The 27,972-nt window shown below is 42.2% G+C and overlaps 1 protein-coding gene across 3 annotated transcripts in view; it reads left to right on the top strand.

The window, feature by feature from the left end:
* Window positions 1-1,206: 1,206 nt before the first annotated feature.
* Window positions 1,207-27,972, top strand: part of KANK1 (KN motif and ankyrin repeat domains 1) — a 187,247-nt gene continuing 160,481 nt past the window's right edge. For 2 of the 3 annotated variants that reach the window (XM_061200371.1, XM_061200373.1), the window contains exon 1: window positions 1,273-1,645. The gene's annotated coding sequence lies outside the window, so the exon portion shown is untranslated. Of the gene's footprint in view, window positions 1,225-1,272; window positions 1,646-27,972 lie in introns of those variants that run through there. The other variant, XM_061200372.1, reaches the window with a different exon arrangement.

Raw genomic sequence — 27,972 nt, forward strand, 5'->3', positions numbered from 1 at the left:
TCCTTTTGAGGACCTACAAAATAAATGTGTACTAAATGTAAGGAAGGAGAAATAAAGGATGGAGGGCACTTTGTGTATGCAGGAGCCCCCTTGGGAATGAGTATTCTTTTCATAGAATCACAGACATTTGGGGGAGAAGGGATTTTAAAGAAGATCCATTGAATCCATATAGCCTATTCTACAGATGAAGAAACTGAGGCCAAGAAGGAGGAAAGAGTTTGTTTACTGTCACCCTGTGAGCTGGCAAAGGAATGAGGCTAAAAGTGAGATTTCCTGCCCCTATGTATCTGTGAGCTGCCCTTTGCTTGTCTTCTTCACAGACAGGGGCCATCAGTTTCAGGATTTTGCAGGTGTGCTTTGCTGTGAACATGTAGGGATTTCACAGCCTCTTCTCCCCAGAGGCTAGCATCTTGTGAGGTTTGGTGACTCTTCACTGTAACCTACTTGCAAAAACACCGTGACTGCCTAAAGCCCCTCTGGGTGTGTGCTCTGCTGGAGAGCTCAGGAGGCGAACCACCTCCCCGCTCCCCGCTCCCCGCGCTTAAGAAAATCAGTGATTGGAGAGCTGGCATTAGTGTTCCTTGTCTTGGTCATACTTGTCGGTCCTCCCGTCCTGTTTATTCAAACCACCTTTAATTTGAAAGAAGCCTCAAGTCACCGCCTCACTTGCACCCACTTAGGTTGCTCTGAATCGAGTGTCTGACTTCCTAGCTCGGTTCTAAGCTCCCCAGGCAGGCACTGCGTCTTCTTTGGGGTCCCCCGAACACCTGCACCCTTCTGGACACGCATTCTCTCCTTTTCACTGAGGACTCCGTCCTGCATCCGAGCCGGCGCGAACGCACGGAGGACACAAGGCCGGTCCACAGACTGTCCCGCTCAGGCACCTGCAGGAAACGAGATCCCTGCATGCTCCAGAGTCCCGCTCTCACCAGGGGCCAGGAAACAAACCGACACCTACTGAGCAATTTCTTAGTGGAGGGAGGGGGCAGTAAATGGTGCTAGGCGGGGGTGTTAACCGTGCCAGCCTCCCGCGTCCAGGTACTCCTCTGGGCCAGAGATGATAGAATCGATCTGACGCAAGTCTCACTGGGGATGGATTTTTTTCCCTCCCTCGGGGAAAGAAAGTAAACACGCGTCGGCAGCAGGAGCGTGCCGGGGCGGAGGGAGCCGCTCTGCTTGCTTCTTGCGGTGCCGAAGCCAGTGGGCCTGGGTGAGGCGGCGGAGGTGCGCCAAGGTGCCTCGTGGGCCTGGTGGAGTTGGAGCGGCGCGCAGGCGCACTGGAGTCTGCCCGCCGGCCGGCTCCGGGGTACAAAGAGAGCGCCGCCGAAAGTCGGGGTTCCTTGAAGTCTTGGGAGCCGCCTGGGGTTTCGCAGGCCTGAGCTGTGCCTCCGTCCCGCTCCGGGACGCAGCCACAGTCGTTTCCCAGCCGGAGTCGGAGGCTTGTGGGTCTCCGACTTCCTCGCCTTTGCGGTAGCAGCGGGGCCCAGGTGGTTCCAGTACATTTCGGGGTTTAATTCTGGCGCTTGCGAGCTGGGGCTGGCTCCGCCCTCCACCCCCGCCCCGCCCCCTCCTCCGAGGTCCGGGAGCCGCGGGCGAGGCAGAGAGGGGCTGGCTGGGTGCCGCAGGTTGAGAGGAGCTACTGGAGGTGAGTGGCGCTGCGGGCTGCGCTGCGCTGCGCCCCCTTTCCCGTGCGGGTCAGCGCGGGGGCGCTGGGCTCCGACCCCTGCCCCGGGCCGGTCTCCGCGCTCAGCCAGGCCAGCTTGGCGCGCGCCGCTGGCGGAGGGCAGCCCCCGCGGGCTCCCGCTCGCCCGGTTACCCCGGCGGCCTCAGGATGGGCCTAGGGACGGGGTCCGAGAGGTTGCTGCGGCCCCGCGGTCCGCCGTCCTCGGCGCGCTGCGGCGGCGGGGCTCGAGGGTTTGGAAGGGGAGCGCGGCGCGCGCGGCTTTGGGGCAGCGGGAAAGTCCGGGCCGGGCCGAGAGGCGGGAGGGTGCGGGCGCCTCCCAGGCCGGGACGCACGGCCCTTGGGTGTCCCCGGGTCCTTTATTAGCCCGGGTAGGCTGAGAGAGCTCTCCGAGGCGTCTCCCCTGGAAGTTTTCGGCTCCGCTCCGCAGGAGGGAGTGGCAGTCGACCCCTTTTCTTCCTCGGTCGCGGAGCGGCAGGTGGCCTCGGGTCGCCCTCAGCCGACTCCGAGATGGCTCCGGCCAGGGTTGAAGGGGCCGGGAGGTGGGGGAGGAGCGCGGGAGCTCTGGGCCTCCGGGGCTGGTCGAACCCTGCCGGGACAGCGTGGGCTTCTGGTGGTCGTGTCGAGGCAGGGTGCAAGCGCCCTTAAGCAGACTTGTTCCCTCAACGCCCCCCTCTTCCAAGCCCCTTCCATGCCCACGGCAGCCTCCTCCCCTTGACCATTCTTCTCCGCCTGGGTCCGCGGGGAACTTTGAGAGGCAACTCTTCGCGGTGGGTCCTGCAAGTCAGCAAGAACTTGTGCTGCGCCGGGGTGACTTGAGGAGGGCTTTGGCGAGTTAGCGTTAAAAACAATCTATGGCGTCCCCCAGCGCCCGCTCTCTGCACATCGTCTCTACGGAGGTTCGTCGAATTAATGAAACACTATATCAAGACGGGAGCCCTGAGACTAACAAGGAAGGTTAATCATCCAGATCTATAATTGTGCACTTTCTTGCCCCAGCTTCATCCCATCCACCTCTGAGCTGGATGGAAATCAGGGCCAGTTTCCTCGTTTTTAATTCATGAGTTTATTCACCTTGCTTTTTAGGTGGTACTTAGCTGTCCATCTGCTAGTTGCTTCTTTCATCTAGCTTTCTCTACAAAAAAGTTGGGCACTCCCACATGTTATTTATTTTAAAAGTTGAGATATAATAAACGTTCCATAAATTTACCCATTTAAAGAGTGTAATTCGGTAGTGTTTTTGTTTTTGTTTTGTTTTAGTATATTCACAAAGTTGTGCAGTCGTCCCTGCTGTTTAATTCCAGAACATTTTCATCACCCGCAAAAGTAACCTCGTGCCCATTAAGCAGTTATTCCCCATTTCCCCTTCCCCCAGCCTCTCACTCCCTCATTATAAGGTGAAGCTTTCCCAAGATAGAAATTGAATGAGAAAACTGAGAGATTATTAACTTCGGCCCTTTTTCAGTTAGTAGATTTGGGGAAAGGTGCTGCTGCTGAAGCAGTGGAAGAAAAATTAAGAAAGGGCTGTCCTCTGGTGAGGTTTCAGTGTCTAAGGATGGAGGAGAAGCTGCCAGTAGAGGAATAATTGCCTCCTTTAAAAATACACAAGTTAGGGACTTCCCTGGTGGCACAGTGGTTAAGAATCCGCCTGCCAATGCAGGGGACACGGGTTCGAGCCCTGGTCCGGGAAGATCCCACATGCCGCAGAGCAGCTAAGCCCGTGAGCCACAACTACTGAGCCTGCGCTCTAGAGCCCGCGAGCGACAGCTACTGATCCCACATGCTGCAACTACTGAAGCCCGCACGCCTAGAGCCCGTGCTCTGCAACAAGAGAAGCCACGGCGATGAGAAGCACCCACTCGCCGCAACTAGAGAAAGCCCACACGCAGCAACGAAGACCCAACGCAGCCAATAAATGAATAAATAAATAAGTTAATTAATAAAAAATACACAAGTTAGGAATGCATTTTATCTCTGTAGGTAGGGCACGCCAGTGCTTTGGGGGCACTTTCAGCACTTTAGATTTGACAAGTCCACAAATCACTCCAGTTGCGGTTCTGCCTCAGCAAATGTGAGTTCTATTTTGTGTATGTGTGTGTGTTTTGGGGGGAGGTTTTAGTTTTGTTTTAAAGTATCCACCCCCCACCCCCAAAGAAAGAAACCACAGATAAATGGCCACTAGAATGGATACATTCAAGACTTGGGTTCATTTCATGAGTATCAGCACCTGCTCTCAAATAGCCCTATGAGCTACTGTGCTCATGCATTAACCCTTGGTCTGAGGTGGAGGAGGAGGATGGGAAAGGGTCTAGTTGGAGGAAATTCAAGAAACTGGGGAAAGGAGTTGGAGAAAGGCTGAAAGGGGAGTACTTGTGGGAGCTGAGGTCTGTTAAAATGGAGAAGGGTGAGCAGATTCAGAAGCAGCAAAGGGGAATCTCAGTGAGAAATTTCAGACCCTTAAGCATTTTGTTGTACTATTTGTGCATGCTCTGAAAATCACGTTTTAGTGAGCAGAGCTGAAGCTATCCAAATTACACAACGACCACCGCACTTCTCTTCTGCCCTCCAATCAGGTGAAGTCAAGTTGGTTTCAAATGTTACAGGATATTTTATACCTGTTGCATGGGTGGCTTGGCTTATGCATCTTTTTTTAAAAAGTAATTTTAAAGTTGAACTATAACATACGTATAAATCTTAAGTGTACAATTTGATGAATTTTCACAAAGTGAGCATAAACTTATAACCAACACTGAGATCAAGAAACAGAGCATTGCCTTGCCTTTTTCCAGTCACCCTGTCTCCCCAGAGGCGACCACTGTCCCAACTATAGGTTAGTTTTGCCTGTCTTCATGGTCTGTATACACATGGGATCATACAGTATGTTTTTGTGGGGGGTTTTGTTTTGTTTTCGTTTTGGTTTTGGTATCTGGCTTCCTTTAGTCAAAATTGTTTGTGATATTTAGCCGTGTTGTTGCATGTGGCTGTATTTCGGCCATTATCATTGCTGTCCAATGTTTCATTGTGTGACTGTGCCACAGTTTTTCCATTCTAGGGTTGATGGGCATTTGAGTAGTTTCCGAATTTTGTCTGTGGGGAATAGTGTGACTGTGAACATTCTACTACATGGCTTGATACACATTACACATTTGTATAGGGGATATAGTCAGGAGTAGAATTGTGCTTAACTCCTCTCCTCCCTCTTTCCTTTCAAATAAAATTCAGTGAAAATTCCTCTAAGGTGAAGGCTGCTTCACCAACTTTCATTTAGAACAAACCAATATCAATGAACTTTAATAAATAATAATTACATTTCTATTTTATGCAAGGCCCTGGTGGGGGAATTCAGAGACTAAGACCCTCATATGGTTCATAGCAGATGGGGAGATGTAAGGATACAGAATTGAATAGGAGGCAGAAGGATGGAAATATCTGATCTAAATGGCTCATTGGAAATGTAGGGGAAATTAACACCGAGTAGAGAGTTCTGGTTGATGTTTAGGGAGATTGGGCCTTGAAGAATGTGTTCCGGTGGGGATTAGAGTAAAAGGCATTGCAGTTTAGGCCATGGCTTTTGAAGGAGCAAGGAAGTCCAGCAGTGCTTGACACATGATAGCATTGTCAGTCAGTCACATGCTTAGAGACCCAGGTGAATGGCAATTTGAGATTGTGCCCTTCATCCAGTGGCTTGTGATTATGAACCAGCCTGGTGATCTCTGTGGAAATGTTGTAGCTCTGAATCCAGACTGGCTAGTTTGAATCTAGGTGCTGCTGCTTGCTGTGTGACCTTTCATATAGTTACTGAACCCCTCTGTGTCTCAACTTCCCATCTATAAAAAGGGGATAATAAAAAGCACTCCCCTGACAGGGTTATCATGAGGATTAAATGAGTTAAAACACATAGAGAGCACGTTGAAGATTGCCTGGTACACAGTAAGTGCTAAACATGTTTGCTGTTGTTTCTTTAATTTATAATTGTTTAAATTTCTATAGTAATATTTGTACATAGTAAGAATAATGAAAATAACAAAGAAGGGTTTAAAATGAAAGCTAAAACTCATTACTCTTTTCTGATCCCAGCTCAACTATGTCTGTTTTTAGTACTTTTGGTGGTTATCATTGAACAAATTAACTTAAAATTTAGTGGCTTAAACAACTGTTTCATGGTTTTATGTGTCCTGTGGGTCAAGGATTCAGGCAGGGCTTGGCTGCTTCTCCTCCTTGTGGTGTTGACTGAGGTCTCTCTATTGCATACACCTGGTGAATGGGCTGGTCTGGAGGGTCCAGGAAGGCTTTGCTTCCATGCCATGTGCCTTGGCAGGGATGGCTGGCAGACTGGGCTCAGCATTAACTGTTGACTAGAGTGCCTACACATGGCAGCTTGAGCATGGTGGTCCCAGGTAGTTGCACTGCTTACATGGCCATCACCTTCCCCCAGGTATTAATCAGGGTCTGTAGAGAAACAGAAGAGTAGGATGTATATATGTTTATAGAAAGATTTATCATAAGGAATTGGCTCACACGATTGTGGAAGTCAGTGATTCCAAAACCTGCAGAGTGGGCCAGCAGACTAGACACCCAGGAGAGCTGGTGTTATAGATGAAGACTAAAGGCAGTCTGCTGGAGAATTCCCCCTTGCTCCGGGAGGCCAATCTTTTTGCCCTATTCAGGCCTTCAACTGATTGGATGAGGGCCACATGTTATGGAGAGCAATCTGCTTTACCCAGAGTTTACCAATTAAAATGCTAATCCCATCCTAAAACACCCTCCAAGAGGACACATACAATTAACTTGAGCTATGAGTGCCTCAAGTGAACCAGTTGGAAGCTTCTTGGCCTTTTATGACCCAGCCTCAGAAGTTACATAACTTCCCTTTCACCAAGCTCTGTTGATTGGGTCAGTCACAAAGCCTGCTCAGACTCAAGGGGAGGGGACATAGACTGGCCACTTGATGGGAAGAGTGTCAAAGAATGTGCAGCCTTCTTTTTAAACCTGCCACAGTCTACGCTTGTTTCACAAATTTGACAATAGCTCTTAACTCCCTGCTAAGAAAGAACTGGAATTTGTATTACCTCCCACCTCTCTTTTCTTCCTCTCCCCTTTGCCTCCCAATATTTATTAGATATCCTATTATTTTTATTTTATTAATTTTAGTTCTCTCTTTTTAGTCACCTTTATAATTTTTTAAAAAATTAATTGTTTATTTATTTGGCTGCATTGGGTCTTTGTTGCTGCGCGCCGGCTTTCTCTAGTTTCGGCGAGCGGGGGCTACTCTTTGTTGCAGTGTGCAGGCTTCTCATTGCGGTAGCTTCTCTTGTTGGCGGAGCACGGGCTCCAGGCGCACAGGCTACAGTAGTTGCAGCCCCCGGGCTCATTAGTTGTGGCTCATGGGCCCTAGAGTGCAGGCTCAGTAGTTGTGGTGCATGGGCTTCGTTGCTCCACGGCATGTGGGATCTTCCAGGACCAGGGCTTGAACCCATGTCCCCTGCATTGGCAGGCGGATTCTTAACCACTGCACCACCAGGAAAGTCCCTACCTTTATAATTTTAAATAACGTGTTCCACACGTGGTAAGGCCGTGGCAGGTGGAACGCTCATGTTTGTTGGAGTGTTTGTGTGTGTGTGTGTTTGGGAGGGGCAGTGAAGGAGAATAACAGAGCTGTCTTCAATGGGGGACATCTGACAATGAGGCTCTTACTAAAACACTCCAGCCACTAGGCGTGTGAATTGCCTTGAGCATGTACTCTGCGTGAGCAGAGCAGGTGACATAATCCAGCAGTTTTTATTTTCTCTCTTTGGCTTCTAAACTCAGGTACTCGTTTGCCTTTTCCTTTCTTCAGCTTTGCATTTGAAATATGAATGCTGGAAGCAAATGATATTCTCACTGATGAAGAAGCTTAAAACAGATATACTGTTGAGCTGGATATTTGTGTATGGATGTATACACCAGGAAAACCTGTCAGAAATAAGTATCCTTATGTTTCTTTTGTTACAGGAGCAGTCAGTTAATTGGAGAGAGTTATATATTTCAGGAACCCTGTAGCTCTGTTTTAGGGTGTTTTTTTTCCTTTTTAAAAAAATTCATTTAGGGAACTCCCTGGTGGTCCAGTGGTAGGACTTGGCGCTTTCACTGCTGGGGTCCGGGTTCAATCCCTGGTCAGGGAACTAAGATCCTGCAAGCCACTCAGCGCAGCCCAAAAAAAAAAAAAAAAAAATCATTTAGTTAATGGAATTGACCAATGGGGCATAGTTTAAGTCTCAGGAGACATACTAATACATTTTTATAATTATCTAATCCCCTGAGAAGCACACAAGAAGAACCTCTATTCTTGTTGGTTTAGTTATTGCATATTGCAATTAAAACTCCTTTTAATATTTATTTTATCTAATTTTTGGCTTGATTAGAGGCAAGAATGTAAATTTGTTGATATTTGCATTACATTTTTGGCTATATTTGTTCAGATTTCTGTTGGTAATTCCGACTTGTTCACCCTTTGACCTTGGGGAAAATATGAAAAAATAATTAGGTAGAAATAGGTAGAAATCAGGCCTGAATTTATTCATCCTTCCTCCTTTCCCTCCTCTCCCTTCCTCTTCCCTTCTCCCTCTCTTTTGTATTATTCTTAACAGAACTGCTCTTTCCTATAAAAAGACCTGTTTAAGAGTAGCCGTTTTTAGGGGCTGGAATTGTCCCTATTATGTGATGTTATGACTCACTTTTCTATCAAGTACTCCCTCATCTCCCTTCCCCAAAATAGAACCATAGACCCAAGCTGATCATCTTTGTATTATACCCCATTCCAGTCACTACTCTAGCCCAAAGGATATTCTTCTAATATCATTGATTACTTTTGTCAGATTTTTGAACTTTATAGAATCACAGAGTGTGTACTTTCTTGTGTCTGGCTTCTCTCACTCCATGTCCTATTTGTAAGATTGATCTATTGTTGTTTTATGTGGCTATGGGTTGTTCATTTTCATTGCTTATTGTATTCCATTGTGTGAATATACTACTGTTTATCCATCCTACTGGAGATGTACATTGGGTTGTTTCCAGTTTGGGACCAATAATGAACAGTGTTGTTATAAACAATTTTGTGCATGTTTTCTCATGAATGCATGTATACATTTCTGTTGGATAATATCTAGGAGTGGAATTGCTGGGCCATGCAGTTCACCTGTAGAAGAGACTGCCAGAATGGTTTTCTTAATTTATGTTTCCAACAGTGGTGTGTGAGTTCTAGTTGCTCTACGTCAATGCTTGTTAGTGTCTGTTGTCTTATTTTAGCCATTCGAGTAAATGTGTGTTGTTGAATTCCCCAGATGACTAATGAAGATGAGCACCTCAAAGAGAGCTCGTATTCTTTCTGTTTTATAGCACAGTGAGATAGGAAAGGTAGGCCAGTTAAAGAATTCATTGAGACTTTATATCAGTTTCTTAACTAGTCTAACTTTTCTGTTTTTCCATGCTGTATAATTCATTTCTTGTGAGTTTTTTTGTTTTAATTGGTGGGAGACACATCTCAAGAGATTTACTACTAATAAAAGTTTAAAGAGTGGAAATTTGTGAATAAACTCTACTGGTTCTGAGAATTAAAGTATTCGGTATATTTAAAGACTGAAATTTTGCTCATGCTGTCTTACTCTTTCAACTTTTATAATTTGTTAAATCAATCTATTGATTTTTGCTATTCACTGTGAAATTTTTATAGGGGAATTTGCATGGGTCGTGCTCTGTAGTTGGCCAGGAATTAGATTTCCACATGAAAATGTAAAAGAAGAGTTGAATTCTTGGTGCGTAATTTTTTTAAAAGATTTATTTTTTATATATATATTTATTTAATTTATTTTTGGCTGCGTCGGGTCTTAGTTGCAGCACGTGGGATCTTCGTTGAGGCATGCAGGATCTTTCATTGCAGCTCATGGGCTTCTCTGTAGTGGCATGCGGGTTTTCTCTTCTCTAGTTGTGGGGCGGGCTCCAGGGCGCATGGGCTCTGTAGTTTGCGGTACGTGGGCTCTAGTTGAGGTGCGCGAGCTCAGTAGTTGTGGCATGCAGGCTTAGTTGCCCTGCTGCATGTGGGATCTTAGTTCCCTGACCAGGGATTGAACCCACGTCGCCTGCATTGTAAGGCAGATTCCTTACCACTGGACCACCAGAGAAGTCCCTTGGTGCATAATTTTTTAAAGGAAAAACAGGAGTTGTCCACACAGGGATAAGTTGGATATTGTGAAGCTTCAGTGTCCATGCTGAAAGTTTTTGCCATTTCTTAGAAAATGAAATAAGTAGTTTCGATGAAACTTAACATATGATTTGGTGGGCTTGAGTTTATTTTGATTTATTTTCTGTTGGCCTTTTGAAATTCATCCTTCCTCTTCTCTTTAGGGCACCTATTTTATCTTCTCAATTGTTTCTTCTTAAGGATTGTATGCCTCTTTAAGAATGCAACCTGGCTCTGTACTTCCTCAGTGAGTATGTTCTGTCTTCCCTTAAATATTACTAGGGGTATTACTGACCAAGGGATAGACACTATTGGTCTTAAAGACTTCTAAGGTATTTGTGGCTACTGTTTGATTTCTTGGCGGCTTAAATCCTGTGAGGCATAACCTGAAGTGTATATGGAGAATCCAGGCTTCTGACCTTGAGGGCAGAATAAGACTTCTCTGTCTTCGGAAACATCACCCTTTGCTCTCCTTTAGAATTATGACTCAGGAGTGGGAGGAGAGTTGGCTGAATCCCTATCAAGGAGAGGAGGCTGGGAGAGAAATGATTGAGGTTTACTTACTACAACTCAGAGTTTCTCAGCCCTGGCAGGGTTTCAGTCACAATTGGGAGAAGCAACTCAAATAGTTCACTGCGATGAAAGTTTGTGTATATTGTTTAATTTTTTTTTAATGTTGAGAGAATTCAAGGTTAGTTCTCTGATGAAGTCATGTGAACTTACTTGTGTTCTGATATGTTTTTATTTGGGGGAGGTTGGAAAGGGGAGCAGTTGCAGCTGTCGACTGGGGTCTGAGAATCGTTCATCATGTTGAGAATGACAGCCATGTGGGAGGGGGACACAGTGTGGAGACACTGCCTTGAGGAACACAGGGGGCTTTTTGTGGAGTGGCCAAGTGGGAGGGGAGTGACTAAGTTACACTTTGTAGGCATTCAGCAGTATTTGTTGAATGAATGTGTATACTTTCATCAGCGGCATACTAAGGCTGCCAGATCTGCATGAGGGTATCAATTCATCAGTTTTTATAGTGGTTTAGGTGCCCCCAGAATGGTAACCTATCCTGCAGGAGATCAGGAATTTCATGCTTCCATCAGTTGAAGTTTAAACATTTTGGTTGTAAAGAGATTTGTCCTAACAAGATTTGACCCCAGCTGCCAGGTGTATATGAGAGTCAGGTGTTGATTCTTAGCACTTTTCTCCACACACACCTTCTTCTGTATGTATGAACTTAGAAGCCTGAGAGTACCATAAGTTATCCTCCCCACATTCAGTAGACTCTTTTTGTTTTCCAGGAGAGTTTTCATCAATTTTAGGCTAATAGAGAAAGAGAACTGTTTCTTTCATTTGTTTATTATAACCAACGTCAGGAAACAAAAGGCTACTCTTTAGAAACCAGGAAAAGCTAACTGGAAGGACTTGGTTTTCCTTTGGTGAAATCCCTTGTGCTCATACAGCTTTTTCACACCTTCTAGAGAACCAGAGTATCTCTCACTCAAAAATAGAGGGCTGCTATGTCTGGACTCATTTCTGCCTGTTGTTGGGAACGGTATGCCAATGGTTCACCTGTTGAAGTCAAGAATGAGTAAGAAGTCCTTGAGGACTCTTAGCCAGCCCAGAAAGATTCAGTAAAGTACCTTTAGTACAATGGGAAAAAACTGTCACTTTCCTGCTCTTTTCACCTTTGCCAGTAAAAGGAGGAAGTACTGCTTAAGGGCTTGAAGTCTATATAGTTTATTAATCATTTTCTTGGGAACTTCCTCTTTCAAAGAAAAGGTGTTGTGAACCTCTGGCATCACATCCAAGTTGACCAAATAACCTGCTTACCAGTTGACCTCATTTGAGTCCTGACTTCAAGCTGTTCTTCACATGTCAATGTCTGTATTTTAGCCTAGGTCCCAGGTAGGGTTGTGGGTGCTGAATTCACGGAAACTGTATCATTCTGAGCATCTCCTTTTCTCTACTTGACCCTCAATGACCCAGGGCAGTTTTTCCTTTCCCATCTCTTCCCCATTTCTTAACCTTTATTTTTGGATGGGTTACATTGAAGTGACTTGATTCAGTAAGGGCAGTGGTTAGGAGCTTGGGCTGTAGGGTCTCAAGTCTACTGCTTCCTGCCAGGCATGTTTTTTGCTTTTGTTTGTTTGTTTTTGTTTTTGTTTTTGTTTGCCTCTGTGTGTCTGAAAAGGAAGAGTAATATAATCATGCCATGGTGTTTAAGTGTGTCTTGGTGTGGGGGGAGGGAGGGAGAGAGAAGAGGGAGAAGAGAGGTAAGATAAAGGAAGGAACATTTAGGATATAGTATTTCCTGACTGTAAATCGCCCTGGCACAAAAAATCTCAAAAGAGCTATCTTGTTTGCTTATGGCCGGAGAAGCAGAGAAAGGGCTGTGATCCCAGGTGGCACACAGTAGATCAAAGAAGAACCCTGGGAGCAACTAAGAAGGCAGAGGCAGACTCAGGGACCTGGGTCCAGTAGGAAACCCCAACTTCCATGTAGTGCCACCGCTCTTCTCCCTTCTCTGCATGCTCTTCCACAGTTTTGCCTGAGCAGAATAACCTCTCTCTGCTTATAACATGGGGATGATGAGAGGTACCACACAGAGGAGCTGCAGGGATCAGTGAGGTAATAGATGTGTGAGCCCTACCCAAGCTTCCTTGAAATCTGATGGTTGGAGAAGCCTGTTGCTCCTTCTGCTGCCCCAGGCTAAGGAAAACTTTCACAGGCTGTTGAGGATAATAGGATTCCTGGCAACCCTGGAGCTGTTGAGGTTGGGATATTTTTGTCGGGGGGGTACTGGGATGGGGAGAGAAATGTTCTTGGTACCATAAGTTTGTGCTCTGAACATCTCTTCTGGGAAATACTCTGGACCGTTGATTGTGCTGAGCTATGCTGGAAGCATGCTGTGGGACTTTTAAGGGCTGGTGGTGCAAACCATTCACCATTTATAACAATGTTTCCAGGGTATGATATGTAAATACCCTTGATAAACTGTGGGCATACTACCCGGTGAGTTGGTGATTCCTTGTAGCTGAAGTTTTGGGGGAAGTGAGGATATCATCACTGTATTTATAGTACAGGGCCTATGCAAAGGCTGGGTCCCATTCAGTTAACTGGTCAACTTTCCTTAAATCAGTGTCTTTGTAGACCCAGAGAGTTGGATCTATTTCTCACAGCAACATGTACTATTTTGTCTGTTCTCATGTTCATTAAAATTAAGAACTTCCATTCAGCAGTACAAATTAAGAGTGCAAAGAAAGGCAAGTCACAAAGTAGAAGATATTTGTCATAACATATATCCAACAAGAAACTTGTCCAGAATATGTAAAGAACAGCTACAAATCAGTAAGAAAAACAAAAAATAATTTTTAAAATGAGCAAAAGGGCATTCAGTATCATCAGTCATCAGGAAAATGCAAATTAAAACTATTATAAAATACCAATACATACCCACCCAAATGGCTAATATTAAAAAAAAAAAAATCCTGATAACCAAATGGAGATATAGAAAAGCTCAAACTCTCATACACTGCTGATAGGTGTGTAAATTGGTTTAACTACTTTGGAAAGCTCTGTGTACTTATCCATAAAACTTAACGAACTTACATCCTATGATTCAGTAATTATACTCCTAGATATGTATACCCAACAGGAATGAGTGCATATGCGCACCAGAAACATTTACAAGCATTTCCGTTTCTATAATGGAATAATAGAAACATAATAGAAACAATCCAAATATCTATGATTGAGTAAATGAATTGTGGTATGATTATGCAATGAAATACTACACAGCAGTAAAAACAAGCTACTGGTACACAGAACATGATGAATCTCATAGATATTATATTGAGTAAAAGAATTCAGAAATAAGTGTACATATTGTATGATTTCATTTATATGAAACTCAAAAAGAGGTAAAAATACTTGATGGTGACAGAAGTCAGAATAGGGCAGAAGTGGCACAGGGATGAATTTACTAGGAAGGGGCTTGGGGGCACTTCTGGGGCCTTGATGATGTTCTCTATCTTTGATGTAGGTGCTGACGACTTGGATATGTTCATTTGTTAAAAAAAAAAAAAAAAAAAAAAAGATTCATCTTGATATTTAAGATTTATGTACTTTACTCTATGTGTGTTTTTCTTTAATTTAAAAGTTTATCAAGATCAAGCATTTAAAAATAAATGAACCCCAAATTAGAACAAACTAATAAGGCTTATTGGCTGCATAAAAGAGAAGCTCATTTCAACTGGCTTAAACTAACATCAACAATAAGAAATTTGTGCTGAATTGGGCGATTGGGATTGACATGTATACACTGATGTGTATAAAATTGATGACTGATTAAAAAAAAAAAAAAAAAACTTCTGCCTGGGCCCCAACCCCAGAGAGTAATTTAATTGGTCTGTGGTTGGACCTAAAAAACAAAACAAAACAAAACAATAAGAAATTTGACCAAAACAAATACAAATGAACAACAACCAACCCAATAAGGATTTGTTGGAAGGAAGGAATCCAGTGGAAACCCAAGGGCATGGTAGCCCAGCCAGTCTTCCTGGGAACTGGGGAGTTAGGGCTGGAAGTTACGGTTTCTTTTGGACACTCATGGTATCTTGTCTCTAGCATTTGCACCATTCTTTGGTGTTTCTCTACAGACCACCTTTCTCTGTTTCAGCTCACACGTGGTAGAAAATGGAAGCACAGTCCTTGCTTATCATGACCTCCCATTTCAAGCCTAAGTTTTTTATACCATACGGTTAACTCTTTCTAGCCCTCTCTCATTCCCTGCTGATCGGCTTAGCCTATGCCTCCTTTTTCCCTCTTAGAATGGGAACCATTGTGTTGTTCCAGTGAGCTGTGGTCAGAGAGTCTGGGATCAAATAGAAAACACAGAGCAGCCAAGGCTAAGGATGGGTGGATTTTTCTAAAAAGGGAAATGTATGTGGGAAGAAAATGGTTGCCATCCTACCACATGTTCTCCTGCTGAACGTCTGCTTCCTCCATCTTTTCAAACCACTATTTGGAGCAGGGAAAAGAGTCCCCAGGAAATTCGTTCTTCCCGCCCAACCAAATCAGACTGTCATGGTCTGCCTCCAAACAGGACACCCCAGCAGCTTGGCCCTAATTTCTTGTTGAGCCTTCTCTACCACAAACTAGTCTTGCAGAAGGAGCTGTTGTTACCTCGTACTATTTTGCAATTATGGAATAATTTCCCAAATGCATGCTGATGTACACCTTCTGGGTGTAGCTTTGTATCAAATATTTTTCCTAACTTGATTTGAACGTAGCAATGCAGACAGCTTTTCTGATTATCTGTTATGGGTTTGCTAACCCTAGAGGAGGGAACCGTGGGCCCCCAGATTTAGGACTTTTGAAGGCAGAGTATAGCACTCTCTCTCTCCTAGTCCCTTGGATAAGCTGTGGATTATCTATAAACCTTGACTTAGTGTATGCCTGAGTGGAGATTTTTAGAATTGCTCTTGACCTTTCCCTGGGCACCTTCTCACTCTGCCTTTTTTTTCCACTGTTCCCTCCTAATTAAACAGACTCTTTACCACAGCCTCTGGATATGACAACCTGTCAGCTTAGTCTTGGTAAGTGTTCTGAGTTTCTCTGGACTTCTAGCTTGCCAAGACCTCATCGCAAATTTGCAAGAGGTGGTGTTGAATATTTTTCCTTCAGAAATTAAGTTTTTAAGTGAATTCATGTATATTTTTTATCAGAGTAGCTATGAGAGGAGTATTAACTTTGGGCATTGTTTTTCTTTGGCTTCTAGAAAAAAATTTGAGAGATCTAATAATTTTCATCGAGTTCTGTTCTACTTGATCATTTGAAAGACTATTTGCATCATCAGATCTTATACCTGGTGAGTTAAGATTTCCAGGCAGGGACTAATACTAAAAGTTGAAAATGAACCTAACCTAGACTTTTAAAAGAATGATTTCTACATCCCATAAAATCTCAGGCAGTTACATTTTCTTGTTTTGCTAGGAGACTGTTATGCCAGTTAAATTTGTAACCTTGTTTCTTGTTTTATCCCCACATCAGTTAGAGATTAATTAATTACATGCCAGTGGAAGGGTGAGCTGTTGAACCTTATCTTCTTTGAACCTACTGTTGTTCTCAACAAGGTCTTCTAAAGGTCAGTCAAACAAGTAACTTAAGTTTTCCCCTTCCCCCTAAAGCACATATTTATAAAAGTAAAAACTTTAATTAGAAAAAGGCAGATGTTATTTTCAGTTTATTATATTCTTATGCAGATGGTTAGCATGACAATTCACTGGCACTAAGACCTACACATTTATCCACCTTTATTAGGCTGCTCTGGGTATTAATTATTCCATTGAGCATTGAAACATTTTTTGAAACAAAACGTTGGCTTCATTTCTCAGCTTAGACTAGATGATGCTCAATGGATTAAAACAACATATTTTAATTTTTTGTTCACATTCCATGATGGCTGTGGCTCTGCTCCAAGGGTCTTCTTTGCTCTAGATCCAGGCTGAATGAGCCACCCAGTCTGGGACAGAATCTCATGGGGGTAAGAAAGGGTAAGAAAGGAAATGACCAATCCATTCATGGCTATTACTGCTTCTGCTTATATGATACTTCCACTCACATCCAGTTTGTTGAAGCAAGTCACATGGCTAAGCCTACTAACAAAAGGGTAGGAAAGTATAATTAATACTTCTGTTTGGAGACTATAAGTCACATGGTATATGAGGTAAAATCCTCTTATGGGGAGGGCGGCAAATAATCGAAACAACAACATAATCTACCATAGTGGAAAACTGTATTTAATTCAAAGAAGTTTAATGGCCTGTATGCTGATTCAGAAACAGCTTTCGGAATTGATTAAATCTGTATTTCAGGGTTTATTTTGAAAATGTTATGCTTCAGAAATCTGCCTAGATATGGAAAACAGTGTCTAATTTTTGTACAGGACTGATGAATCTTTTATGAGCTGCAGAGCTGTACCCACAATTCGGTAACTTTCCGCTCATGGTTTTTCAAGGGTCTAGATCTGTATTTTAATCAAGAAATGATTCTTCTTACTCTCTGGACTTTTATTTCTTGATTTTCCATGTGTTACTGCTATCTTATTGGTCATTGTCTTTTGTTTAATTGTCTGAATTAATATGGTCTTGGCAGTCAATTAAAGGCAGATGGTACTGTCAAGAGAAGGGAAGAGATGGGGCCTTTTGGCAAAACTAAAATTTATTAGGGCCTAGTAAATATTCCCTGTATTTTTCTTTCACAAGTAAAATTTCTGAGCTTTTGCTAATATTCTTACTGGGAAATTTCTGTCTTATCATTTAAAAAATACAAAATCAGAATCCTTTAAAGAAAGATGGCAGATTATAATTATACTTATGGAGAGATGGAGAACTTTAGTGCCTTGATTGGTTATCACCATCTACATGGTGGAGAGATTCAGAACTCTGTCGGGGTGGGAGGAGCTTGGTCATTCCTACATGTTTACCCTTACACCCTTTGTATAAAGTTGGGGGCCATCTGTTTAGGCAAGAGTCTTGGATAGTTTCTGTAATTTTTATGAGAATGCTGAGATTTCTTCTGCAAGTGGACACTTGATTGGTGACATTGAATGTTGCAATCTAGGTTCTTCCTGAGCACTTGCCTGCCCCAGCTGTTAATGAAAACAGAGAAATAGTGCTCATTCATGAAATTCTAAAGGATCTTACACACCATTTCCATCAGAATATTGGGTACTTGGAATGCTGTACTTTCTTTTTTGTTTTTTATAAATTTATTTATTTATTTATTTTTGGCTGTGCTGGGTTTTCGTTTCTGTGCGAGGGCTTTCTCTAGTTGCGGCGAGCGGGGGCCACTCTTCATCGCGGTGCGCGGGCCTCTCTTGCTGCGGAGCACAGGCTCCAGACGCCCAAGCTCAGTAGTTGTGGCTTACGGGCCCAGCTGCTCCGCGGCATGTGGGATCTTCCCAGACCAGGGGTCGAACCCGTGTCCCCTGCATTGGCAGGCAGATTCTCAACCACTGTGCCACCAGGGAAGTCCTGCTGTACTTTGTTTAACTTCTAATTTCTTTTAATGAATTAGATGTATGATGTCTTCAGCTTACATTGTTGAGGGACAGTCAAGAGTTTAAGAAAACCCACTGGAGGGGCTTCTCTGGTGGCGCAGTGGTTGAGAATCTGCCTGCCAATGCAGGGGACACGGGTTCGAGCCCTGGTCCAGGAAGATCCCACGTGCCATGGAGCAACTAAGCCCGTGCGCCACAACTACTGAGCCTGCTCTCTAGACCCCGCGAGCCGCAACTGCTGAAGCCCGCGTGCCTGGAGCCCGTGCTCCACAGCAAGAGAAGCCACCGCAATGAGAAACCTGCCCACCGCGACGAAGAGTAGCCCCCGCTCACCGCAACTAGAGAAAAGCCCGTGTGCAGCAACGAAGACCAAACACAGCCAAAAATAAATAAATTAATTAAAAAAAAAAAAGAAAACCCGCAGGAAACTCTCACACATTGTGATCCCTTTTGTGTCTCTCAGCAGCCTTTTTAAAAAAAATTATTATTATTTTTAACATCTTTATTGGAGTATAATTGCTTTACCATGGTGTGTTAGTTTCTGCTTTATAACAAAGTGAATCAGCTATATGTATACATATATCCCCATATCTCCTCCCTCTTGCGTTTTCCTCCCACCCTCCCTATCCCATCCCTGTAGGTGGTCACAAAGCACCAAGCTGATCTCCCTGTGCTATGTGGCTTCAGCAGCCTTTTTTTGAAGAACCATTAGGAAAGCTGTCCTAGGCCTCCATATCAGGCAATTCTGGGACATTTCTTGGAAAAATATTTGATTGATTGAACACTGTGAGTCTTGTAAGAGATGCAGTTTCTTTATTGCTTTAAGTTTATATCCCACTGTTAAACAGCCATGTAGAGCTTAATGACAGTCACTTTTTCTAACTGGTGTAGGCCTCATTTACTGTTCCATTATATTTTCCCTTGTTCTGAATTTAATTTTTTTTTCTGTTTTTAAAATTAAGGTAAATTAGTCTAGTTTTGGAACAGAAGCCTTTTTGGAACTTTGGAAGGCTGTATATAAACACACATATTATGCTTACTTGGTGCATTTAAAGATTTTAAGAGGACCTACTTACATGAAGTACACAGAGAGAGAGAGAAAGAGGGAGGGAGAGAGGGAGGGAGGGTGGAGTAGGGTGGGGAGAACATTCCTTTCTCTGCTCTCTTTGTTCTCTGCTTTATTGTTCTCACAAGCAGATGTGTGTGCTTAGGGGATTACGGGGGTCTCTGTCCCTTGTACTCAGACTCAGGGCAAGAGACTCTTTCTAGCCCTTTGCTAATGAGGAAGGGGCTCCTGGTGTACCATGGGATCTGCTTCCAGGCCCAGGACCGAGAGTGGGATTAAACTGGCAGAATGTAAATAGTATAATGGACACTACTGCAGGGACTGATCAGGAAAGGACTACACACTTACTTGGGGGGTTGAAGTTGGTATTTCCCAGTGAGCTACTTTGGCATCTAACCTAGCTTATTCTCCAAATTCTGATATTCTTGGGCTAGCAGTGCGTGTCTGCCTGTGCTCTCCTGACCTCCAGCCTCTGACCTGTCCTGGCTTGTCCTTCACTACAGACAAGTAGTGCTGACAGATCATGGTAATCAAGCCAGAATTGGCCAAAAGCTAAATTCCTGGACTGCTGTGCTGTAGCTTCCCCTTGGAAGTGCCTTCCCTGAACTCTGACTTGATGATATGCCTTTTGCTGTTATTGATGGGTAATATAAACCGTGATCATATTAAACTTTTTCTACACTTGCTGGTTCTTCTCCTGGCTCACTTGCCACTCCTCAGTTTTCTTTGCTAGCTCTTCGTATCCTTGATTTGGGGTGGGGTGGGGGGGGGGCGGTGGTGGTGGCTAGGGCTCAGTCCTTGATCCTTTCTTTTCTGTAGACACTCACTCCCTTGGTGATCTCATCCAGTCTCATGGCGTTAGGTGCCGTCCATATTCTGGTTATTCTCACATTTATTTCTCCAGCTCTGACTTCTTTTCCCAACTCCATGCTTACATGTCCAGCTACCTTCTCTTATCCCCACCTGGATGTCTGATAGCCACCTCAGGCTCAGCAGGGCTGAAATGGAATTCCTGGTTTCCCCCCAGACTCATTCTTCCCACAGTCTTCCTTCTCTTTTTTTTTTTTTTTAAACATCTTTATTGGAGTATAATTGCTTTACAATGGTGTGTTAATTTCTGCTTTATAACAAAGTGAATCCGCTATACGTATACATATATCCCCATATCTCCTCTCTCTTGCGTCTCCCTCCCACCCTCCCTATCCCACCCCTCTAGGTCATCACAAAGCACCGAGCTGATCTCCCTGTGCTATGTGGCTGCTTCCTACTAGCTGTCTATTTTACATTTGGTAGTGTATATATGTCCATGCCACTCTCTCACTTCGTCCCAGCTTACCCTTGCCCCCCTCCCCATGTCCTCAAGTCCATTCTCAACATCTCTGTCTTTATTCCTGTCCTGCCCCTAAGTTCTTCAGAACCATTTTTTTTTTTTTTTTAGTTTTCATATATATGTGTTAGCATACAGTATTTGTTTTTCTCTTTCTGACTTACTCTGTATGGCAGATTCTAGGTCCATCCACCTCACTACAAATAACTCAATTTCGTTTCTTTTTATGGCTGAGTAATATTCCATTGTATGTATGTGCCACATCTTCTTTATCCATTCATCTGTCGATGGACACTTAGGTTGCTTCCATGTCCTGGCTATTGTAAATAGAGCTGCAATGAACATTGTGGTACATGACTCTTTTTGAATTATGGTTTTCTCAGGGTATATGCCCAGTAGTGGGATTGCTGGGTCATATGGTAGTTCTATTTTTAGTTTTTTAAGGAACCTCCATACTGTTCTCCATAGTGGCTGTATCAATTTACATTCCCACCAACAGTGCAAGAGGGTTCCCTTTTCTCCACACCCTCTCCAGCATTTATTGTTTGTAGATTTTTTGATGATGGCCATTCTGACCGGTGTGAGGTGATACCTCATTGTAGTTTTGATCTGCGCTTCTCTAATGATTAACGATGTTGAGCATCCTTTCATGTGTTTGTTGGCCATCTGTATATCTTCTCTGGAGAAATGTCTATTTAGGTCTCCTGCCCATTTTTGGATTGAGTTTTTGTTTTTTTGATATTGAGCTGCATGAGCTGCTTGTAAATTTTGGAGATTAATCCTTTGTCAGTTGCTTCATTTGCAAATATTTTGTCCCATTCTGAGGGTTGTCTTTTTGTCTTGTTTATGGTTTCCTTTGCTGTGCAAAAGCTTTGAAGTTTCATTAGGTCCCCATTGTTTATTTTTGTTTTTACTTCCATTACTTTAGGAGGTGGGTCAAAAAGGATCTTGCTGTGATTTATATCATAGAGTGTTCTGCCTGTGTTTTCCTCTGAGAGTTTTATAGTGTCTGGCCTTACATTTAGGTCTTTAATCCATTTTGAGTTTATTTTTGTGTATGGTGTTAGGGAGTGTTCTAATTTCATACTTTTACATGTAGCTGTCCAGTTTTCCCAGCACCACTTATTGAAGAGGCTGTCTTTTCTCCATTGTATATTCTTGCCTCCTTTATCAAAAATAAGGTGACCATATGTGCGTGGGTTTATCTCTGGGCTTTCTGTCCTGTTCCATTGATCTATATTTCTGTTTTTGTGCCAGTGCCATACTGTCTTGATTAGTGTAGCTTTGTAGTATAGTCTGAAGTCCGGGAGCCTGATTCCTCCAGCTCTGTTTTTCTTTTTCTTTCTCAGGATTGCTTTGGCTATTCGGGGTCTTTTGTGTTTCCATACAAATTGTGAAATTTTTTGTTCTAGTTCTGTGAAAAATGCCATTGGTAGTTTGATAGGGATTGCCTTGAATCTGTAGATTGCTTTGGGTAGTATAGTCATTTTCACAATGTTGGTTCTTCCAGTCTAAGAACATGGTATATCTCTCCATCTGTTTGTATCATCTTTAATTTCTTTCATCAGTGTCTTATAGTTTTCTGCATACAGGTCTTTTGTCTCCTTAGGTAGGTTTATTCCTAGGTATTTTATTCTTTTTGTTGCGATGGTAAATGGGAGTGTTTCCTTAATTTCTCTTTCAGATTTTTCATCATTAGTGTATAGGAATGCAGGAGATTTCTGTGCATTAATTTTGTATCCTGCTACTTTACCAAATTCATTGATTAGCTCTTCTTATCTCCATGCTTGTTCATGCTGTGTCCTTGCCCAGATGTCACCATCTCCATGCCTCAACTGTCTGTCCAGTATTATAATCTGCTTTCTCCTGATCCCCCTTGCCCAGCACTTCCTGTTCTTTTCCCCATAACATAATAATAACATATGTAATTTACCTACTATGATTATTGTCCATCTACTCCAGTAGAATATGGGCTTCTCCAGGGCAGGGACCTTTATCTGGTTTGTTGGCTGATACATATCAAGCTTCTAGAACAGAGCCTGGAAAAGTAGAAGGCATTTAATAGATCTTTGTTGTTGAATAAACTACTGATGAGTATTTGCTGTGCCATGCAGAATCCCTCATAGGAGGCAGTGTATGTTTTAGTTCACTGTTAGAAAAACATTTACAGGGATTTCCCTGGTGGCACAGTGGTTAAGAATCCACCTGCCAGTGCAGGGGACACGGGTTTGATCCCTGGTCCAGGAAGATCCCACATGCCCCAGAGCAACTAAGCCCGCGTGCCACAACTACTGAGCCTGCATGCCACAACTACTGAAGCCCTCACGCCTAGAGCCTGTGCTCCACGACAAGAGAAGCCACCGCAATGAGAAGCACGTGCACAGCAACGAAGAGTAGCCCCCACTCGCCACAACTAGAGAAAGCCCGTGCGCAGCAACAAAGACCTAACGCAGCCCAAAATAAATGAATAAAATAAATATATTAAAAAAAAAAAGAAAAACATTTACAGTATTTCCCTGATAAACTCGGACTTTTTTTCCTCAGTCATGAAAGTTGTGTACCTCATTGTATTTCCTTTTATGCTTTGGCTACCAGGATGCCAGGAACTAAGTTTCATGCTCAGCTTTGATAGTGATTCTGTGTTTCAGTATGTAGGTAAAATAATACAGTCATTCCCCTCCTTTCCTGTCTCCCCAGCCTTCATTTGCTGCAAAGTTGCTCTGTAGTTCTTCTTGTTTGTTTTTGGACAAGAACTATGCCTTTTATTGTTAGACCCTTCAAGTAACCTTTAGGAGTGAGTGGTGTATAAGAATTCATATGTACTCTACAAAGGAGAATTCACAGTTTATCCAAGAGATTTGTTTGTCTTAGCTTATAGCTGGTTTTCTTTTGAACTTTCGGCTAGGTCAGCACCATTGTTTCAGGTAGTATGCCACTTAATAGTTTGATCAGTGTTCTGAAACAGCAACTTTGGATATGCCATCTCTCTGTAGGCTTTTATTTGAATTACAAGTACATTAATACTTGTAAACTATTGATACTATTGTCTACCTCTTAGGCTAGTCAATTCCAAATTCTTGCTTCTTAAACCCAAGGACCTTAATTTCTAACAGAATGGGCTTTGAAAAATTTCTTGCCACAGTTCAATAAAAGGAACTGTTGGCTAAAACCAGAAAGGATTAAATTAACGGGAGGCTGTTCAGTCTGGACACATAACTGATGTCCTAGTGCATGCTTTTCAAATGGGAGTAGTTTTAGGGGGTATCCAAAGCCATAGGCCTAAATGTCTTCCTGGAACTTCAGTTTTGCTTGAAAGTTTTTGGAGAAAACTCTTTTCAGTTTGGGCAAGTTCTTTCACAAAGGTGCTTAGAAAAATCTGCGGAATTTCATTATTTATGAGTTGGCAAAATTTGAGTTAATGATTCTAATAAGTGGTGTACTTTTATTTAAGCAGGCATATGGTGATGTTAGTTGGCACTGTGACCTAGGAGAGTAAGCCTCAAAGGCTTGTGCCAATTTCCCTGCTCCCGGGGCTGCTGCTTATGCATTAGAACTGGAAATGGGGATTTCGCAGTGACTCCTTAGTAACCGTGCAACTAGTTTTTTTTAACAAATTGAATTTGTCACCCAGAGGATCAGTAGTTTCAGTTTGTTTTAAAAATCTGGTTACCCAAAGCCATTGGTTCTACAGATCAACTCAGTTTCCTATTCAAGTTGCTTTTCATCAAGTTCTGCATCCAAACCCACACAAATCCCTGACTTCACCTCTCATGAGAATGAGGTACTGGAAAGCACAACAGTACTGGGAATTCTAATTTTAATGAGAAAACCTGACAAATCCCGAACCTTCAAGGACTTTGGCCATCCTGGCATTGTGTCTGAGGCGCTTCTCCTAATGAATGGGTCAGCCAGATGATGCCTGTGTCCCTAACCCTCAGGTAGGAGTTGGTGGGCAGAACCAGCACCAGTAACTTAAAAACCATAGACTGTTCTTAGAGGCTATTTGAAATATGGATTTTATTGTATTGGCAGTGCAGAGTAGCCCATCATTGATTCTCATGTGTAAAAAACCTTGAATATAGGCTCTATGAAAAATGTTAACATTTTGTTTGAATACTTTAAAAAGTCAAATTGTTCTATAAGGCCTGTAAATGAAAATAGTACCTCTCTGCCCTACTTTCCTCTCCCTGATTCCTTTCCCTTAAAGGAAACTACTTAGAAATTTTTTTTTCTTCTAATGTTGTTGAGCCATAAGAAAATGCTGATATCTGACTGGCTTAGACTGTGAAAATGGCAGTATTTTGAGAAAAATATGCTTGTTCTGTCATTTCTTGATTTTTTTAAAATCAGACTTTGGATATTATTTCCTGTCTTCATACTGTGGAAGATGAGACTATAAAACTTGTAACTTCTCCCATACACTCTTTTCTAAAATCCTCCTAATGTAAATATAGTTTTTAAAAATTTGATTAATATATAACATTTAGATTATAGTGACTGTGAAAATCATTCATAGCTGAGATGTGTAATTTAAATGACATTTCCTTCCTCATACACCTTTTTCTTACCCAGAGTTAAGAATTGTTTTTTTAGCTTTATGCACCTGTTACTGATTCACCCCAAATTGAAGCCTAACCTTCCTCTCTTTATTTGTTTATTTGTTTAAAAACCTCAGGGTTGCCGTTTGATCCTTTCCTCCTGAAGGCATCTCTTATGAAAGTGTGCCCATCACCCCAGAGATGCCCTCCATTTCTCTTTCCTGGATCCCGTGGTGTTTCCTTTCCTTGTGGTCTCTCTTGATCGCTTATCTCGGTGGAGGGCATTAGCCAGCAGCTTCTGAGAAAGGGTGCACGGGAGATACATTTTCTTGAGGTTTGGCGTGTCTAAGTTGTACCCCAGCCCCCCACTGCCATACTCTCTATAGTTTAGCTAAACATACAGTTCTAGGTTGGAAATCCTTTTTCTTCAGAACTTTGAAAATATTGCTTCCTAAAATTCCAGCCTTTTACGAAAGCTGGAACTTTTCCCCCTTCTTCTCTTTGAAAGCTTTTAGTATCTTTTATTTGTCCCAAGTAGTCTAACTGATCTATTTTCATTGATTTTTCTGGACACAGAGTGGCCTGGCCTTCCCAATCTAGAAACTTAACGTTTTTCACTTATTGGAAAATTTCTTGAATTATCTTTGATAACTTTCTTTTCTATTGATTGAATCCCTGTTTTCAAATGTTGATCCTTCTGGAGCAATCCTCTGATTTTCTTACCGTTTCTCCTTTTCCTTTCTAGGTCTTGCTGTCTCTTTTTTTCAATTTTGGGTTGAATTCTTCAGCTTTACTCACAACCCTTTTACTGCATTAAAAAGTGATTTCCATTTTGAATTATGGTTTTCTCAGGGTATATGCCCAGTAGTGGGATTGCTGGGTCATGTGGCAGTTCTACTTTTAGTTTTTAAAGTAACCTCCATAATGTTCTCCAGAGTGGCTGTATGAATTTACATTCCCACCAACAGTGCAAGAGGGTTCCCTTTTCTCCACACCCTCTCCAGCATTTATTGTTTGTAGATTTTTTGATGATGGCCATTCTGACCGGTGTGAGGTGATACCTCATTGTAGGATGGACACATATACGCTACTATGCATAAAACAGATAGCTAGTGGGAACAAGCTGTAAAGCACAGGAAGCTCAACTTGGTGTTCTGTGATGGCCTAGATGGGTGGGATGGTGGGGGATGGGAAGGAGGTCCAAGAGGGAGGGGATATAGGTATACATATAGCTGATTCACTTCATTGTACAGCAGAAACTAACACAACATTGTAAAGCAATTATACTCCAATAAAATATATATATATATATATAGGAAATTTTTTAAAAGTAATTTTCAAATGAATAATACATGGCTTGAATTTAAAAGATATAAAAGAGCAAAATAAAAAGCCTCTCAATTCCTGCCACTGGCCACCACATTCCCTCCTCAGAGGCAATCAGTGCCCTTCCTTCCAGAAATACTCTGTTTTTGTATAAAAAGCGAATGTGGGTATATTCTCATATTCTTCCCCCCCTTTAAAATCACAAAGTATAACATACTTTACATTTTGTTATGCACCTTGCTTTTTCATGTAATCATGTCTCAAGATTCCTCTATGTAGGTACAGTTTCTCCTATATTTTTATAGTTTTAAACACAACAGCATAGTAGTTCTTTTTACTGTTACTCCCATTTTTGTTCAGTCTATTATATTTCCTATTGATTTTGCTGTTTGCAACAATGGTGCAAGGGATAATTTTGTACAAACATTATTTTGCTCACATGTGACAAAATTCTAAATATGGAATTACCAAGTGAAAGGATATGTATTCATTTGTACTTGTAATAGATATAGCCCCAAATGTCTTCCATAAAAGCTGTGCTAATATATATAATTGTCACCAGCAAGGTATGAAAGTACATTTTTCTGCATCCTTGCCAACATAGTATGTTATGAAACTTCTTAATCTTTGGCAATCTGATAAGTGACAAATGGATCTCATGCGGTTTTAATTTGCATTTATCTTAGGAGGTTGAATATCTTTTCATGAGTCTATAAGAGCCAGTTGTACAATATTTACCTTTCTATGAACTATTGTGTCTTTTGCTATTGGGCTATTAGTTTTCAAGTTGTGTCACTTTATATATAAATGAAATAGGTCCCTTATCATTGATAAGAATTGGAGTTGTTCCCAGTTTATTATTCATTTTTTTACTTGGATTATGTTACATTTCTCCATGTAGGTAAATTTACCAACTGCTTCTTTTAAGGCCTTTGAATTGAATTCCATAAAGGGAAAAAGATCTTCTCCACCCTAAAATATATATTTTTAATTGACCAGGTTTTCTTCTGGTACTTTTCTGGTTTCCATTTTTATAATTAAATTATTAATCCATCTTAAATTTATTTTAGGAAGTAGGGATCTCAGTTTACTTTTTTCAGATGGCTGCTGGTTTTCCCAACCATTTATTAATAATTCATTTTTCTTTTTCTTTTTTGATTGGAAATGCCACCTTTATCATATACTAAATCCCATATGTTTTTGTGTTCATTTCTGTTCTGTTGATCTGCTGAGCTATTCATATTTTAATTGTAACACTATTCTAATTGTTAAAAGTTTTCCAACATATTTTTGTAGTAGGGAAATTAGGTTTTTATTTTTATTTTTTGTTGATATTAATCATCAATTTTGCACTGACACTTAAAAATGAATTATGTAAATTTTAAAGGAAACCAATCAGAATTTTATATAATGCAAAAGAAGTACACCACCCTAGGTAAAGGTCATAGTTTTCTAACTCAAGGCTTGCTTTCTTTTTTCCAATGGGGGAAAACAAGATGCCCAAACGAGGGTAAGTCGTACCTTTGGCATGAAGATTGGCTTACGCATCAGAACATTTAGCCTTGAGGGAGGGGGGAAAAAATGATTACATCGGTCAGCAATTGCACAGCAAAACTCTTTGAGAGTTGAAGAGACTTTATTGTAGGAGCTCCAAGTCATTTGAGATGCAACTCTTAGTTCATTCTCAGGTGATGAAAGTACAGCATCAGTAGTCAACTGGAGTGCAAACAGCATTGGTGATTTTCCTTCAGTGAAAAGCCTTT

Source organism: Eubalaena glacialis, chromosome 9 (genome assembly GCF_028564815.1).
Source record: "Eubalaena glacialis isolate mEubGla1 chromosome 9, mEubGla1.1.hap2.+ XY, whole genome shotgun sequence".
Taxonomy (NCBI): Eukaryota; Metazoa; Chordata; class Mammalia; order Artiodactyla; family Balaenidae; genus Eubalaena; species Eubalaena glacialis.